This window comes from Canis aureus, chromosome 15, assembly GCF_053574225.1.
Source record: "Canis aureus isolate CA01 chromosome 15, VMU_Caureus_v.1.0, whole genome shotgun sequence".
In the NCBI taxonomy this organism is placed as follows: domain Eukaryota; kingdom Metazoa; phylum Chordata; class Mammalia; order Carnivora; family Canidae; genus Canis; species Canis aureus.
In genome coordinates, this window is record NC_135625.1 from 53,290,844 (window position 1) to 53,309,927 (window position 19,084).

The 19,084-nt window shown below is 47.8% G+C and overlaps 1 protein-coding gene and 2 pseudogenes across 1 annotated transcript in view; 1 reads left to right on the forward strand and 2 right to left on the reverse strand.

Annotated features, from left to right (window-relative positions):
- Window positions 1-215: 215 nt before the first annotated feature.
- The window catches only part of LOC144284174 (uncharacterized), a 51,034-nt gene continuing 32,165 nt past the window's right edge, over window positions 216-19,084 (reverse strand). The window contains exon 6 of the mRNA XM_077848499.1: window positions 216-2,568. The gene's annotated coding sequence lies outside the window, so the exon portion shown is untranslated. The remainder of the gene's footprint in view (window positions 2,569-19,084) is intronic.
- LOC144284173 (sal-like protein 4 pseudogene) lies at window positions 10,285-15,386 on the forward strand (annotated as a pseudogene).
- LOC144284806 (integrator complex subunit 4-like) lies at window positions 13,725-17,673 on the reverse strand (annotated as a pseudogene).

Sequence of the window (19,084 nt, forward strand, 5' to 3'; positions counted from 1 at the left end):
ATGCACAGAGGCTTCGTGCCAGCCCCTCCTCAGTGAGCAGGCTTGTGGCAGGCAGGACCACCAGGTGGCAGGTGGACAAGGAGCAGCACTGGCCTCCGACAGCCCTGAGCGGAAGGCCTGGGGCCCCATTCCTGCAGGGCTTCCCCGGGACACCTTGGTGTGAGGGAGCCCTGTCTTCTGACGCCTCTGCCCACCTGTCCCTCCCCAAGGCCATCTCCTGCATCCTGGACATCTGGCTGGAGTACTATCAGGAGGATTTTCATCAGCCACCAGAATTTCTCTTCCTGAGGAAGCTTCTGGCATTCATGGGGCTCAACATGCCAGGCTCAGACCTGGAAAACTGGGCCCAGCGTTACCTGGAACGATTCAGCTACCTGGAGCTCGTGGAATTAGACGATGAGGATGAGGAGGACTGGGGGTGGCCAAGCTTGGGACAGGGTGGGCCACACAGACCCAACCTCCATGCAGCTGGGCCGGGAGCAGTGGGTAGGCTCACACCCCATTCCCACGGGCTTCAGTCTGGGGAGACCTCCCAGGGCTCTTGTACTCACACACGTTGAGCAGTGGGAAGAGTGTCCTTGATTTGGGAGGGACGTGGAAAGTCCGTCCTGGTGATGATACTTTGTCTTCTTGGGGCTACAGCTTCGGCCCCGGAGCAACACCCTAACCCACCTCAGGAGCCCACCCCAGCTCCGACTGTGGGGCCTGTGGCACCTTCAGGGCCTGAGGTGACCGAGCCGGTCCCGGCTGCTGGAGGTGAGGGCTTGGCCCAAGCTGAGATGCTGGCTACTGAGTCCAAGTCAATGCACATGGTTTTGGCACCTATGATTCCCCACCCTGATGAGGAGCCACCTGCACCCTTGGCCACCCGGTGGAGGAGTAGGCCCTGGCGCCTGCAGTCAGGGTCCCCAAAGTGCCAGGGCCGCCACCTGCCTCTGGAGCAACTGGCTTCGACCCCTGAACAACCCCCTGAACCACCTCAGGAGCCACCCCAGCTCCTACCGCGGGGCTCGTGATGGCTGCAGCCCAATGGAGGCTTCCCTCCCCGTCATTGTGCTGTTTCCATATTTTGTTTTTCTTTAACCTCTATAATGGCTTATGAATTTTATTTGTAATAAAAGATAAGTTAACGGCAGAAAATTTACTCTGATGCTTTTAAATTATACATCGTGGTACTTTAGGTCCATTCACAGTGTCACAGGCCCCGGAGCCCAGGGCACTGGGGGACACAGCCTAAGATCGGCGCTCCCCCCAGGACAGGCAGAGGCCAGGAGGGTACAGGAAAGCAAGGACGCTCCTACCACTGGGCGGCCCCGAGCTGGGCCGATCGGCGCCCCCCAACCCCAGAGCATCCAGGCCCCTGTGGCCTGGGAGCTGCGGTAGTTACTGCGGGAGCTGACTCCAGGGCTGAACAGCTGGCCGCCACCAGTGTGGCTGTTCCTCCTCGTGTCACCCTGTGCCTGGGACTGGGCAGGGGCCTCACTGGATAAACAGCACCCACTAAGCCAGGCACCTGGCAGGGGGCGGGGCAGCTCCCCCAGCAGCACACACCTGAGAATCAGCACAGCAGGCCCCTACCCCAGAAGACCAGCTGGAAGGACAGGGGAAACCAAGTTATTGACCAAGCAGCACTGGAAACTTCTAGGGGAAGTTGAGGGATTTACAGTATATAGAATCAGAGGATACTCCCCCTTGTTTTTTCTTTTCTGTTTGTTTCTGTTGTTTCCCAACCCCCTTTTTTTATTTTTTTATTTCTTCTTTTTTTTCTCTTTTGCTCCTTTTTCCAGTATAACTTGTTTTTGTCCACTCCACACTGAGCAAAATGACTAGAAGGAACAATTCACCTCAAAAGAAAGAATCAGAAACTGTCCTCTCTCCCACAGAGTTACAAAATCTGGATTACAATTCAATGTCAGAAAGCCAATACAGAAGCACTATTATAAAGCTACTGGTGACTCTAGAAAAAAGCATAAAGGACTCAATAAAATCATGAATGAGAAAAGAGATATCACCACCAGCACTAAGGAAATACAAACGATTTTAAAAACTTATTATGAGCAGCTATACGCCAATAAATTAGGCAATCTAGAAGAAATGGACACATTTCTGGAAAACCACAAACTACCAAAACTGGAACAGAAAGAAATAGAAAACCGGAACAGGCCGATAACCCGGGAGGAAATTGAAGCAGTCATCATCAGAAACCTCCCAAGACACAAAAGTCCAGGGCCAGATGGCTTCCCAGGGGAATGCTATCAAACATTGAAAGAAGAAACCGTACCTATTCTACTAAAGCTGTTCTGAAAGACAGAAAGAGATGGAATACTTCCAAACTCGTTCTATGAGGCCAGCATCACCTTAAGTCCAAAACCGGACAAAGACCCCATCAAAAAGGAGAATTATAGACCAATGTCCCCGATGAACATGGATGCAAACATTCTCAACAAGGTACGAGCCAATAGGATCCAACGGTAAATTGAGAAGTTACTCACTGTGACCAGGTGGCCTTTACCCCGGGACGCAAGGCTGGTTCAACACTCGGCAAACACTCCGTGTGACTGATCAGATCTGCAAGAGAAAAAACAAGAACCAGATGATCCTCTCAAGAGACGCAGAGAAAGCATTTGACAAAATACGGCATCCACTCCTGATCCAAATGCTTCAGAGTATAGGGATAGAGGGAACGTTCCTCAGCATCTTCAAAGCCATCTACGAAAAGCCCACAGCAAATTATCATTCCCAAGGGGCAAACGCTGGGAGCCTTTCCCCGAAGAAGATCAGGAGAAGAAGATCAGGAACGAGACAGGGATGTCCACTCTCACCACTGCTATTCAACATAACACTAGACGTCGTAGCTTCAGGAATCAGGCAACAAAAAGAAATAGAAGGCATTCAAATTGGCCTAGAAGAAGTCAAACTCTCCTTCTTTGCAGATGACATGATACCGTACACCTAGAAAACCCAAAAGACTCCACCCCAAGACTGCTAGAACTCATACAGCAAATTCGGCAGTGTGGCAGGCTACAAAATCAATGCCCAGAAATCAGTGGCCTTTCTAGACGCTAACGATGAGACTGAAGAAAGAGAAATTAAGGAGTCAACCCCATTTACGATGGCACCCAAAAGCATGCACTACCTAGGAATAAACCTAACCAAAGAGGTAAAGGATCTCTACCCGAAAAACGACAGAACATGTCTGAAAGAGACTGAGGAAGACACAAAGAGATGGAAAAATATTCCATGCTCATGGATCCGAAGAATGAATATTGGGAAAATGTCAATGTGACCCAGGGCAATTTACACAATGAATGCAATCCCTATCAAAAATACCACGGACTCTCCTCAGAGAGCTGGAACAGATCATCTGAAGATTTGTGTGGAATCAGAAAGGACCCCGAATGGCCACGGGAATAGTAGCCAAGAAAACCAGAGCGGGGGGCAGCACAATGCCGGATTTCAGGTTGCGCTGCCAAGCTGTGCTCACCAAGACAGTGTGGTACAGGCAGAACTACAGACACATCCATCAATGGAACAGAAGAGGAATCCAGAAGTGGACCCTCAACTCGACGGTCAAGACCATATATTTGACCAAGCAGGAGAGACCATCCACTGGAAAAAAGACAAGTCTCTTCCATAAATGTCAGGGGAATACTGGACAGCCACATGCGGAGGAGGGAAACTGGACCACTGTCTCACACCAGACACAAAGATAAACTCAGAATGGATGAAAGATGTAAATGTGAGATGAGATTCCATCAAAACCCTGGGGGAGAACACAGGCAATGCCCTTCCCGAACTTGGCCACAGCAACTTCTTGCAAGATACACCCATGAAGGCAAGAGAAACAAAAGCAGAGATGAACTATTGGGACTTCACCAGGATGAGAAGCTTCCGCACAGCCAAAGAGACACTCAACAAAACCAACAGACAATCTCCAGAATGGGAGAACCGTTGTACAAATGACCCGTCGGATAAAGGGACAGCATCCAAGATCTCTAAAGAACCTATTCAACTCAACAGCAGAGAAACCAACAATCCAATCTGGAAATGGGCAAAAGACACGAACCGAAATGGCACAGAGCAAGACGTAGACGTGGCCAACAAGCCCATGAGAAAATGCTCTGCATCACTGTATTTCCATCAGGGAAATACAGATCAAAACCACAACGAGATCCCACCTCACAGCGGTGAGAATGGGCAACATTGGCCAGACAGGAAACAACAAATGTTGGACAGGATGTGCAGAAAGGGGAACCCTCCTGCACTGTTGGTGGGAATGTGGCCTGGTGCAGCCACTCTGGGAAACTGTGTGGAGGGTCCTCAAAGATTTAACAATGGATCTGCCCTATGACCCAGTAATTGCCCTGCTGGGGATTTACCCCAAAGATACAGATGCAGGGAAACCCCGGGACACCTGCACCCCGATGTTTCTAGCAGCAATGTCCACAAGATCCAAACTGTGAAAGGAGCCTCGGTGTCCACCGAAAGATGAATGGATAAAGATGTGGTCTCTGGATACAATGGAATATTCTGGGATCCCTGGGTGGCGCAGCGGTTTGGCGCCTGCCTTTGGCCCGGGGCGCGATCCTGGAGACCCGGGATCAAATCCCATGTCGGGCTCCCGGTGCATCGAGCCTGCTTCTCCCTCTGCCTGTGTCTCTGCCTCTCTGTCTCTCTCTGTGTGACTATCATGAATAAATAAATAAAATCTTAAAAAAAAAACAATGGAATATTCCTCAGCCATTAGAAATGACAATTAACCACCATTTGCTTCGACGTGGATGGAACTGGAGGGTATGATGCTGAGTGAAGTGAGTCAATCAGAGAAGGACAAACATTATATGGTCTCATTCATTTGGGGAATATAAAAGATAGTGAAAGGAAATAAAGGGGAAAGAGAAAATGAGTGGGAAATATCAGAGAGGGAGACAGAACATGAGAGACTCCTAACTCTGGGAAACGAACAAGGGGTGGTGAAAAGGGAGGTAGGCGGGCGGTGACAGGATGACTGGGTGACGGGCACTGAGGGGGGCACTTGATGGGTTGAGCACTGGGTGTTATGCTATATGTTGGCAAATTGAACTCCAACAAAAAATAAATTAATTAAAAATAAGTAAGATCTAACTGTTGGGGTGCCTGGCTGGCTCCGGTGGTGGTGCATGCGATTCTTTGTCTCAGGGTTGTGGCTTCGAGCCCCACCTTGGGTGTGGGGATTACTTAGAAATAAAACTTTTAAAAAAATAAAGCACTTTTTAGCACTTATGCAGAGGATAACCTTTGATCCTTTAGTTTTTGAAAAAATGTGGCAAAAATATAGGAATGTGAAATGATCTGGTAATATTAAAAGTAAAATTTTTTAAAGAAGTTTTAACTTTTACTATAGATCAACACCGAAAAATATTTGAAAAATAAAACCTCTTGCTAAAGAAGCTAAATGTTGGTATTCTAGTGTTCTCTTTGTAGATCCCGGTCTGTACTTCCGGGCATGTGGGTTAGAGACTCATCAGGACTCTGAGTCTCCCCTTTCTCCAAAGGCCCCTTCCATACAACTCAGCTCCACTTAGTCCAACTTCCCATCACCATGGTCTGTCTGCCTTAAGGCCCTGGCGGTGGCACAATGGTGACCTTCAGCCCCACTTGCCAGGTTTCTCAGAAGGTCATGGCCCTGGTCATACGGGGTCAGACAGGCACTATCAAAGATACCCAGTAAAGATTTCTGGTGGCCCTCAGCCTAGGTCTCTGCTACTGGAAGCAACCTGGTGCCAGAGAGACAGGCAGCTTTTCTCTCTCAGTCTCCAGAAATCTCTTTGCATTTTGCCTCCAAACTTCTGAATTGAGCTAAGAGTAGGAGAAAGAGTTTATTTTGTGACCACAGTCTATATATTATTATTAAGGTAATTCCTGAGTTATGCATCCTCCAGTCACCTCAGATAGCACCATGGCTGTTCACCACCCCACCCCCACAGACCAGAAAATAGGTTTAGGTATTTATCCTACCGGAGCCCTATCAGGCATCACTTAAGCTGTTTTGTTTTGTTTAAATAATTAGTGCAAAGTACTTTCCCCGAGTGAAATACACATTCTCACAGAGGCGATTTCCCTAGGGATTCCCGTGCTGCGGCCCCAAGCCTTGGAAATGTTTTCCCTCAACCAAAACCAGTACTGAACTTAAACATCAAGGGGAAATACTCCAAGGAGTCCTGAGCTGACCTGTACTCTTGCCAAACTAGCAAAATCCTAAAACCATGGGCTAGAGACCAAGTAAATGAGCACATCCCTGGTTGAAACTGATACATCATTTAAAAAAAATCTCCTCCAATGATTCTATGGTACAGTTAGGGTAGAAACACTCTGTCCAGTCATGTGTGAGGATGATGAGCAAACAATTCTATTGTCTGACTAAGGCAATACCTGTCCTACTCCCAAGCTCTAGTTGTATTGAACTGTAATTCTGGGAAACCACTTTATTAGAGACCCATCTGGTGGCTCAGCCAGGAATCGCACAGGGTGTCTCCAGGAAGGAAGGGGCCAGTCCTGGGGCCTCTGCTAGTGCTAGGACCCCTAAGATTTATGCACACACTCCCTTCTCAGAGGAGGCCCCGTTCTGGTAGGATTATCTCCACTGACCCATGGATGTGTGTTGGGCAGTTGTACTGAGATCAAGGGACTTCAGCATAGGGCTGATAATGTATAATTATATAATCACACTACGAGACTTATTTGGATGGCACGCTCACAGCTTAATTGAATGGAGAGGTCCCTCACAGGATATCTTTCAGTGGCAACAGTATAGGGCCACCACCCAGAAAGCTAGGATAGAAAAGAAACTCCCCAGAGGAGAGGGATTGAAGAAGGGCTTACTTAGGGAGATGATGTCTCGCATCGGGATATGGAGTCTCTGAGCCAGGGAATTATGAATGGATGACAGGATCTTAGAGACACTAATATTCATGATTTATCTTATCTACTGTTAGTAGATTCAGGTGGTGATTCACAGGATATGCACAGAAGATATGGCTAAGCTATAAATGGCTTAACCTCTACCAATCTGGGCTATGTTTAAATCAATTCAGTGTGTAAAAATTTGAGGTTGGTAACAGTGGTTTTTTGAGTTCAAGGTCTCTGCCTGCTGTGAAAAAATAAACAGAGGTCTGCTATGCAAAGATCATCTTTGGCTCATCCATAAACCTTGACTGATCATTTCAAATGATTTGTCTTTATGTTCATGGATTAGTTTTCCTCTTGACCAAATCCAATGCTAGAACCCTCTTCTTATATAGATTTTTTTCACTTCAACTATTGTACTTTTCAACTCCAGAATTTTTAACTCCATTTTAAAATCTATCACGATGTATTGAAACTCTTGATTTGGTAAAATTGAATCCTTTCTGGTTTCATTTTTTAGGAGGGAGAGAAGGAAAAGAGGAAGAGAGAATCTTAAGCAGGCTCCACACTAAGCATGGAGCCCATGGAGGGCTCGATCTCATGACCTGAGCCAAAATCAAGAGTCAATTTACCAACTGAGCCACCTAGGCGCTCCCTACCCCCAGGTTTCATTTCTTAAGCATCACTGAAATAGTTCTTTTAAAGCCACTTCCTTAGGAGCATGGTCCTCAGTTTCATTACCAATCTTTGCCCACTCCCATGAACGGTACTTCCTTTCTTTGAGTGACTGCCATCCTCTGTTGTTGAATATTGACATTTTGAATATCACAGCGTGGTAATTTTGCAAACGGCACTCTTCTGCCTTTTCTGGGTTTTATTTGTTTGTTTACAACTTGTGTGGATGGTGTTACTTGTTTAATGTTTTTCTCAACTTTTTGTAAAGGGTCTTTGTTATGAGTGCCCTGAAGTCTCTTCTGTTAGCCTAGCGGTCACCGTGTGATTTGAGAGAGAGCCCCTTAAATGCCGGGAGCCAAGCCACCACGAAGCACTCTGCTAGTCACTGCAGACGCCCCTGCGCTGCGCTCTGCCCCACAGGGCGCAGGCAGGGAGTTAACTCTGTCTTCCCTTCCCTTGCTGTTGCCCTGGTGCTGAAGGCAAACTCATGTGGTCCTCTCAAGGGTTTTCTAAGAATATGTCCAGCCACGGGCATCAGCATGGCCCTTGGATTGCCTGGCACACAGCAGATTTTCGGTGTCCTTCGTCCCTTGATAATCCCCAGCATCTTCCTTCCCAGGTGTTTCGGTCTGCCTGCCTCTGGCCTCTCTGGTTGGCCCCTTGCCCAGACAGGTGTGGCTAGTATGTTCACTGACATGCTCTTGGCAGTGTCACCCAGGAGCTCCTAAAAGCTCTGAGGCAGTTTGAAACTGCCTCAAACAAATGAAAGACCCTGAGTCAGTGCTTCTTGGAGTCCCCAAGGAGGTCAGAATACACCACCACAATTCTCTGAGAATAATCAGTCTTGCTGGCATGAGCACACTGTCCCAGGAAAGTAGACCACTGTCCTCATGGTGACCACAGAGCTGGGGAGTGTGGCATGGTAGGTGGTTAAGTTAAAATGTCATAAAGACTGTTTTACTGAAATTCAGTACCTTTTTCTTTTTTTCTTTTAAGCCCTTCCCCAGGTTTTGTGTTTTTTAGAAGTCAGAAAAAGTCGATTCCAATAGTTTTTGTCAGCTTGATCATTGCCTTCATGAAGGGATGGTGTGTCAGAGTTACTTACACTAGCATTTTAGGTGACATCATTCAACATATTTTATTTCATTTCATTTCATTTCATTTATTTTATTTTATTTTTAAAGATTTTATTTATGAGAGACAGAGAGACAGAGAGGGAGAGAAATGGGGGTCAGAGACACAGGCAGACGGAGAAGCAACCTCCATTCAGGGAACCCAATGTGGGACTCAATCCTGGGTCTCCAGGATCATGCCCTGGGCTGAAGGCAGCGCTAAACCACTGAGCCACCCGGGCTGCCCTATTCACCTATTTTAATTGTACATTCCTTTTCAAAGGTGATACTAGTAGGTCTCACCTGAGCATTCATACTTTTTCAATTTATTTTTTTCCTTTTGTTTAATTTCAAATTTGGAAAACATATGTATACATCTTGTTCAAGTTTTGTGTTCATCAACATATTGTCAAAGATAGATACTTGCTCTTGTTTGTAATAACCAAAGGGTCAGCTTTATAATAAGCATGCAGCTTTATAAAATATCAAGATGTTTCACTCGAGAGCTTTATTAACTTACTTCATATTGTTCAAAATGTCACACCACAGTGATTAGTTGAAAAAGCATTGTGATCCATTTGCATGAATATGCTTTTGATTTATACATATACTTTAACTTTGTCATAGAATTGCTTCCTGTAATCTATCTCTTAATCCTCAAAAGGACCTCATAAAGACAATATTATTCTGGTGGAGTTTAGGCTCTAAGTAGGCCCCAAAGAGCGTTAATACTAGAGGTTGAAGCAGTAGGGTTCAAAGAAGAGAATCTAGAGAAGGTACAGTATGTTTACAGAGTATGCATTATTTTCATTGGGGTGAAGTAAACTCAGACAAACCATGTAAATTCCCAGAACCAAATTAAATTTTCTAAACGTCTAGAATATCTATTCACATGGTTGTAAAAAGCTCCTAAATTCCAAGGTAAAAAATGATCCTTACTTCAGCTCATGAACTTGAATGTATGACATTGAAGGTAGACCCACTACTCACTAATCAGTCACTTAAACATGCATGCAGCAGCTCATTCTGGATCTCATGTTGCTTGCTTTCTTCTTTATAATTTTATTTAAATTCAATTAATTAACATATAGCATATTATGAATTTCAGGGGTAGAGATCAGTGATTCATCAGGTGCATGTAACACCCAATGCTCATTACATCACGAGCCCTCCTTGATGCCCATCACCCAGTTACCCCATCCCCCCACCCACCTCCCCTCCAGCAGATTCAGTTTGTTTCCTAGAGTTAAGAATCGCTTATGTTTTTTTCTCCCTCTCTGATTTCTTATTTTATTTTCCCTCCCTTCCCCATTACCCTGTTTTGTTTATTAAAATATGAGCAAAGAACTCCAGGAATTTGTGGCGGAGTGGGCAAATAACCGAGGCCCTCCCGGCTGCCCGATGCTCGCACCGCCTCGAGGCGCAGGCAGGTGGAACCCCAGCGCGTCAACTCGTAGGAGGACGGGGCCCAGTGACACCCCCGGGACCGAAGGACTGCACACAGGACACGTCGGGAGGAGACTCGCAGCTGTGAGAAATGCTGTGCAGAGCTCTCCAGCTTCTCGGGGTTCCTAGGACACGAGACAAATCGCACTGCCCCAGCTGTGCGCACATGACCGACGGCAGGGGCCGGGCTGGGCAGAGTCCCCGGGCGCGCTCAGCCGCCGCCGCCGGCCCAGGGGGTGCGGAGGGTCCCAGGGAGGGGGCGGCGGCCGGGGCGCTCAAGGACAAGCCGGGGCGAGTGTGTCGTGGACCTGAAGGCCGAGACCGTCTGCCGAGCGCGCCCCAGGATGGAAGCTACTACCCAAAGGCAAAGCGGCCGCCACCTGGTCATTGCGAGCCCCGCGGGGCACAGGGTGCGGGTGAGCGGCGCAGCGCCCGGCGCCAGCAGCCCCCGGGCCGGAGCAGATCCTGCGTCCGCAGCAGCCGCAGCTGCAGCACATCCCGCTCCCGAGGCCTCCGCCGCCGGGGAGCACGTGGGCCTGCGCGCCCTCCACTCGGGGGTGACCCCCTCCAGACCCTGGGCCGAGCAGGGACCCGCAGCTTTCTGCGACCAGCAAGTCGGCAGCCAGCGCCTGTCTCCGGTCGCCCGACACCAGCCCAGCTGCCTCACGCGAACACCCCTTCCCCGCAGCTCCCCGGGCTGCGCCCTTGCCCTGGAGCCCAACGGACGAGGGTGCTGCCAACGCCAGGTCGCGCCTTCCCCGTGCTTTGCTACCTCAGGCCCCGGGCTCTGTGCTCCTCCAGAGCCCTTCCTCCACCGAGGCGTTAGACCCGTCCAGGAAAGGGAAGGGGAAGCCGCCGAACGTGTCCCTGGGGCAGGCCAAACCCAGACAGTCCGTCCTCTGCAAGCACAAGCCTAAGTACTGTAGCAGGGCTTTGGGGACCCATAGCTCCCTGCAGATCCACCTCCGCTCCCATACCGGAGAGAGACCCTTCGTGGGCTCTGTCTGTGGCCGCCGGTTCACCACCCAGGGCAACCTCAAGTGCACTTGCATGGACATCCCCAGGGGAGGCCCACCCCCAGCTCTTTCCCAAGTTCCAGGACAAAGCGTCGGCAGGCCATGGCATTCCCTATGCACTCTCTGTAGCCATCCCCGTAGATGAATCGAGTCTCTCTTTAGACAGCAAACCTGTCCTTGTAACAGGGACCCCCGGTCTAGGGCTACCTCAGAATCTCTCTTCAGGGACTAACCCCAAGGACCTCCTGGGCGGCCCGCTGCCCAATGACCTGCAGCCCGGGCCTACCCCAGAAAGTGAGGACGGGTCCCTACTGTCTGGGGGGGTGGGAGCAAGCCACACTTCCCCGAGGGTTGGTGGTTTCCAAGGGAGTGGGACCCCGGAGCCGGGTCGGAGACCCTGAAATTACAGCAGCTGGTGGGGAACATTGACAAGGCCACCACCGACCCCAACGAATGTCTCATTTGCCACCGGGTCTTGAGCTGCCAAAGCTCCCTGGAGATGCATTACAGCCCCACACTGGGGAGAGGCCATTCCAGGGCAAGATCTGGGGTCGGGCCTTGTCCACCAAGGGCAACCTGAAGATGCACCTCGGGGTTCCCCGGACCAACACGTCCATAGAGATGCGGCACTCGTGCCCCATCTGCCAGAAGAGGGTCCCGAACGTGGCCCTGCTGCAGCAGCGCATCCAGATGCACATGGGCGGCCAGAATCCCCACACGCCTCTGCCCCAGATCCCCTGTGACTTCCCAGGTCCCGAGGCCGCGATGGTCAGTGAACACGGCAGCGCGGGTGCCACCTGTCACGATGATGTCATCAGAGCATCGACTTGGATGAGCGGGGCCCCAGGACGCTTCGGGCTGCTTCCCAGCGCGCACTCGGCATCCCCCACGCTCGGTCACACAATACACTCTGCGGACAGCAGACATATACAATGCATGTTGTCAACATTCTCCATCATTAACCACATGACAAAGCTCTTTTAAAGGTACAAGGGGAGGCTACGGAAGGAGTTGCTTCCACCTGTATTCCTGATTGCACTTTCTTCCTCATATTTGTCAAAACAGAAAGAAGCATTTTTTTTCTTTTCTTTAAGTCTTTAGTTTAAAAAAAAAAAAAAGGCAAACCTATAGGATTTTCAACTTTTGGTGACAGTCATGGAAATCTGAAGACTCATGAGTTCTAAGACTAGGGTTTCTGAACTGAAATTAAGAATTCAAGGATTACAGTTAAAGTCTCAGAGCGAAAGACATGAGGCCGAGTATTTTTCAACGAAAGCCCAAAGAGAAAAACAGAGGCTGACGACAGAGAAGAGCTGTGACATAAACCACAGACGATGTTGGAATTGTGATTTCTGTTAAATTTTGCCATGTATGCATGGATGTACCTACAGATACACACACATAGATCTCCGACAGTTCTTGTTCCTTAACGGTTATGCTCAAGGTTTGGTGGGGGGACCATCATTCTTTGTCTTGGCATATTTTGCTTACTTTTTGCTATGAGAGGACATAGAAAATTAAGTATAAAGATGATTTAATTTCAACTGTAAAAGAAAATATCAGTTTTTTAGTCCATAAAATCCAGACACCTACTGATAAAGCATCCTAGGAGGATCATCACTAGAAAAGTCCAATGGGACACACGGAAAAACTTCACGTTAACTACTTCCAAAGACAAAATTATTTTCACACTTTCTAGAGGTATTCAATATTTAATGTTGACGCCTGATAGAAAGGTCTGAAGTACTACAAACGCTCAGACATTGTAGAAAAGGATGTAGTACTGCCACATCTACCATCAATTCTATCTAAATAAGTGCTATTTTATGGTGTTAGTTATTACTGTATATAAAACTATTGAAGACCAAGATTCTTTGGACATATTCTTACAGTTTCCCCAAATGTATAAGATGGAAATAGGACTTTTTTGAGCATTCATTTTTTTCCCCTCCTGATTCACTAGCACCTCTCAAAATGAGCTCTAGAGAATCATGAAGTCCATTCGATAATTTCCTACTAAACACCCTAAATTACATATAAGACCGCCATGTTGATATAGATCTACACAGATTGTCAAGGAATTATTTAACTTAGATTATGAGCAGCTACATTTCCCAGTGCTTCCAGTCTGGGACCTCATTTCTAAGTGTGTGAGTTGGTTCTCCTGTTTCCATAATAACCAATTTAACAATCAGCTTGGCAGTCAACTACTTTAGAGTTAGTTTCATTAATGTTAGCTCTCATCTCATTAATACATGAATCGACTGACACTGTGGGACTAATTATTTTTCTAATATACTCAGAAAAGGGCTCTGAATTCAAGGTAACAAACCTTCTGGAAGAATTAGCTCAGGCTCTTTTGTTTAAACTCAATCTTGGGGATCCCTGGGTGGCACAGCGGTTTGGCGCCTGCCTTTGGCCCAGGGCGTGATTCTGGAGACCCGGGATCGATTCGCACGTTGCGCTCCCGGTGCATGAAGCCTGCTTCTCCCTCTGCCTGTGTCTCTGCCTCTCTCTCTCTCTCTCTCTCTCTCTGTGACTATCATAAATAAATAAAAAATTAAAAAAAATAAACTCAATCTTTTCCTTGTAGAACCTCAATGTATATTTTAGAATTTTCTTCCAATACTTTAGGACTCACTTAAACTTCTAGTCCTAATAGGACGATTTCCTTTTGTTGCTGCAGGGACCTAGAAATGCAACAAAGTTATGAGCCAGAAGTTTTTCAGTTTTTGAATGTCAGTAAAAACCAAAAAAAAAGGAAACAATTAAGAAATTCCAGGAAGTAAATTGGAATACAAAGTGGTCTTCATTTCACAGGACTCCCTCTATCGTTAATCCTCACGAGAATGAACACAGAAAGGAAGCTACTCCCTTACTGTATAATGAAAATCGTGATTTTTGGAATGCTTTTTCCAAATCAAAAAGCTCTCGAAACTAGTTCTTTCTCTTTCCTCTTTTCTGGTTTTGAGTAAAAGACCCTTCTTAGTAGATGATCTGGTACATACCGAGCACTGCTGGTTGGCTGCACACACATGTACAACAACATCAACCCAACAAGTAGAACCAAACGTCACTCTACTTTCACGGCCTTTGTCGTTTCTAATGGCTGAGTAATATTCCATTGTAAGCTGTAAGACCACACCTTCTTCTGTTGTTGTTCTTGTTGTTGTTTTCTCAACTTTATAGAGGTGGTGGGGGGAGTCAGGGAAGGAAGAGGTGTGGACTTGAAGGTTTTTGATTTTTTAATGCAAAATAATTTATTTTGTGTTTGATACCAGATGAGACGATAAGGGTGATGGTGCTCATGCCCATACGCCGGCTCCAGGTGAAGTGCTCTAGGCTTCGGGCTCACTCTGCTACCTAAGAAGGTCTTTCTCAGCTTCAGCTCTACACAATGCTTGTGACTCAGCGCCTTGCGGGTTTGGGCATTATGTAAACGTTCACAGACTTGCTGAAGGGAATGGTGCCCTCCATGCTGGTTTCCACCTGGGGGGACACTTTGCCACCTTCAATCCAGGGGGATTTTGGAATGCGGGAATTGGAGTTGTAGGCCAGTAGCAGCCTCACTTCCACCTGGCATGGTTCTATCCAGGCAGTATGGGAGAGGTACACCTGAGTGATAAGCCGGTGGCGCCCTGGGTGGGCCAGGATTCCGCAAGTCTGCCGGCTTAGGATGAATCATCTGAGCCTGGCCATCTGGATAGAAGACCTGGACCTTCACAGCACTCTCAGGGTCCTGCACATGTTCCAGGGTCGCATCGACATCCAGGGCCACAACCAATCCAGACGTAACCGCAAAGGGTTGTCTGACTTGCCTGCTGGCTCAATGATGGTGGCTGAAGTGTGTGGATCTGCTCTGGAAGGGGGAGGTGCAAGGAGGTACTCTGCCTCAGCATGGTCTGTCGAATTTTGACCACTTCCACAGGCTTGGATGTCATGAGTCGGGGCATAAGGTCAAGAAGTTTGTCCACAAAGCTGTCCTGTAGGTGGGGGCAAATCAGCAATAAAACACCTCTGAAAAATGTCCACTTCCTGTAAAAAGTTTTCACACATCCCAAATAAGGGGTCAACTCCTCGAGTAGTCCGTGCTGTTACTGTAAGTTGCAAGGCTTTGGCCTGCAGCCTCATGGGATGTATAATCACCACCTGTTTCTTCTCCACACCACTGTACATGAACTCCATTTTGTAGGTCTCTTCCATGATCTGGTTTTGCTGCTGCGGAGGCCAAGTCACTCTGCTTCAAATATAAAGGGGCAGGGATCCCTGGGTGGCGCAGCGGTTTGGCGCCTGCCTTTGGCCCAGGGCGTGATCCTGGAGACCCGGGATCGAATCCCACATCGGGCTCCTGGTGCATGGAGCCTGCTTCTCCCTCTGCCTCTCTCTCTGCCTCTCTCTCTCTCTCTCCGTGACTATCATAAATAAATAAAAAAAAAATTTAAAAAAAAAAAAAAAAAAAAAAAACAAATATAAAGGGGCAGCCACATTGCACAGCTTTCCTTGCAAGGCCTTGATGAGAAGAAGCTGACACCGAAGATAGGTAGCCGAGAAGTCAGCAACTCCTGCTAGTTCAGACTGAAGTTCTCCAAGTCTTTGCAGATCCCGGATGGTGAACTCCAGCAGCTTCTGGGTTCCCTGAGGGGCCCGGTGCTCTGAAGACTGTACACCCTTTCAGGGCTCTGCTGCAGGAACTGATGGGACGGGTCCTCATGGGGTGCAACACCTGGAGAAACGACCGATGACACTAGTTTTCTACCTGGTAACCTTAAGGCAGGAACAAGATGAGAAAGACTGTCTCGGAGGTAGGCATAATGTCTGAAGGTATGATCTGAGAACAGTACTGGCATTGTGGGACAGGTTGTAGCAGCATTAAAAATAAGAACCAAAACTGCAATGTAAGCTGGGTCATCCATGTCTGGTTCAGCTGGGTCAAAAAATGGATGGGTGCTCAGGCGCTATGGCACCAAGGGAAGCACCAGGGTTGGATGCCGACTTCCCAGAAACTTCAAGCACTTCCATATAGAGTCCCTATCAGTAGGGGACTTGGTTAAATTTTCAGCAGCTCCACCAGTGCGAGATGAATCCCTTCTTTAGTCGAAACATTAGTACAGCATAAAAGTTCGTGAAGAGCCAGCCTCTCGAATATCTCTGGACGAATCCTCTAACACAGCCAGGACACTGCCAAGCTGATCCTCTCGGAGAGTGATGTTTTTAGAAATTTTTCTCATGCTGTGTATGGACTGCAGACGTACTTCCTCAATTTCATCATTAAACATGTCCACCGGGAAATCAGGGCGGCACTTCTTCGCAAAAGAAGGTGAAGATTGGGCCAGCATGCAGAGAGCCTCCACAGCAGCAATGCGGACCTCATACATCTCATCTTCCAATCCAGGAACAAAGGCTCCACAAGCTCCTGACTCCATCAAGTTCACAGCTCCTGTATCTATTTCTTCTTTGGGAGCATCACCTCCCCACTTTCTGCCACTGGAAAACTCTTCTGACCTGTAAAGTTCCTCAGCACGTTCATGTGTAGTGCGTTTTCTCCTGAGATCTGACATGAGCTTCTTGTCGAGCGTCTGCTCCAAGATATGAAAACTGAATTGTTCCATCGAGCCCAATAGCTTTGCAGCCTGAACTCGAACCACCCAGGAGCCATCACTGACCATGGGACAAATTGCTCCAAATGCATCATCAACTAAACGAATTTCTTCATTAGAAGAAGGAATGGGGACAGTGCTTTCAGGATAGAGCTGACTGATAGCCCAGGTAAGTTGGACTGCAGCACTGCGCACTTGTTCACAGTCATCAGACAACAATTTACAGGCCTGATTATAAATTGCTTGGTGTAATTTCAGTCCTCTTTCATGAAGCTGCAACATGGCTTTTATAGCCGCTCTTCTGACACGTGGGTCTTGGTCACTGAAGTAATCCCCTATAATCTTCTGGACATCTCTGACAGCTAGGCCTTCTCCATCTTTTGTGACACTTGTCTCCAAAGAGCCAAGATTGCCAAGTAATTGCAGGCACTTATTTCTTACACCAGGAGACGTATCTGTGAGGTGTTTGCAGGCTACATCAACTAATCCCATCTGGATAGCTTGATTCTCTGGGAGTTTGGTGCCAATTGCAAGCAAGGTGTCCAACAGTTGAGCAAGGACTTGATGAGACTTTTCATTCTGCAGGATGTTAATGGCATCATCCATAATGCAGTCTGGTGAAAACGCTGCAGGCTTTGATAATAAACCCAACAATGATGCAATTTTCAGTCTCACAGATGGATCATTCTCCTTGTAACAATGTTCCAGGAGAATCCTGACTAGTCCTTCCACACTTTCTGCTTCAACAGGCTTTCTGGCAAACTGGAGTAGATACTGCAAAGCATCCGCTGGGGAGGGAGCTTTACACCGATCTACGTGGAGTGCTGAGATTTACTTGGTTTTGTCAATCGCAGTTTCTTGGTTGCAATTTCCTCCTGTTGTTGCTGGACCACCTTAGTGAATTCCTCGTACGCTCGTTTCTTTAGGTGAGCTGCCATGACTGCCCGCCACACCACAGCTTCCTGATCCATCATATTTTGATGGACACCGAGGCTCCTTCCACAGTTTGCCTATTATGGACATTGCTGCTAGAAACATTGGGGTGCAGCTGTCCCGGCTATTATGCTGAGTAAAAACAGTCAATCGGAAAGGGACAGACATTATATGGTCTCATTCATTTGGGAAATATAAAAATTAGTGAAAGGGAATAAAGGCAAAGCAGAGAAAATGAGTGAAAGTATCAGTGAGGGTGACAAAACAGGAGACACCTAACTCTGGGAAACAAACAAGGGGTAGTGGAAGGGGAAGTGGGTGGGGGGGTGGGGTGACTGGGTGATGGGCAATGAGGGGGGCTCTTGGCGGGATGAGCACTGGGTGTTGCGCTATATGTGGACAAACTAAACTCCAATAAAAAATTAAAAATTCAAGAAAAAGAAAACGGGCGCTTTATGTAAAATAAGCAAACATTTAACTGATGGATTCAGTAGGTCCAATAAATGGAAATGTATGACACTAAAAAAAACAAACAAACAAAACAAAACACCAGGTAAATCTTCAGGGTTCTAAAGAATGTCATTGTTTTTCAAAAGATACCCGAATGATAGAAACAGGAACACCACAAGTACAGAAGGAAAAGTTGCCGGAGGCACCGATATGAACAATTTCCCTACTACATTAAATGCCGTAGATCATTATGAGAAAGATTTAAATGCATCAGTAAATAAGAATCTTTAAGTCTTGGACACAGTTATTTTTTTAACATAAGCAAATAGGCAATAAGGTATTTCAAATGTGAAAAAGTACCTGTACCCACGGCCACCCTGGAAGAAGAGCACGCCAAGGGGCATGCTATCGGGATCCCCCACATGACGGAGCAGCCACCTGCCTCAGTGGAGCAACCGACTTCGGGCACTGAGCAACATCCTAAATGAAATCAAGAGCCCGCCAGAGCTACTACACTGGGGCGAACTGAAGCTTATGGGCCTGAGCAGTTCGAGCCGGGCATGGCAGTTGGTGCTGAGTGCTTGGCCCGAGCCGAGATGCCAGCTGCGGAGGCCAAGCCAATTTACATGGCAGTCACACGTCTGATTCACTGTCCCGACCTGGAGGAGCCACCTGCACACTTGGCCACCCTGCAAGAAGAGCTCCCCCAGGCACCCACTATCAATGTCCCCGGCATGTCATGCCAAAGGAGTCACCTGCCTCAGTGCAGCTCCAGCTTCGGCCCCTGAGCAACATCATGAACCACGGCAGCAGCCCACCCCAGCTCCGAAGGTGGGGCCTGATGAAGCTTCTGGGCCTGAGGTGATCGAGCTGGGCAGGGCTGTCGGTGCTGAGTGCTTGGCCAGAGCGCAGATGTCAGCTGCTGAGACCAAGCCAATGCACGAGGTGGTCACACCTCTGATTCACTCTC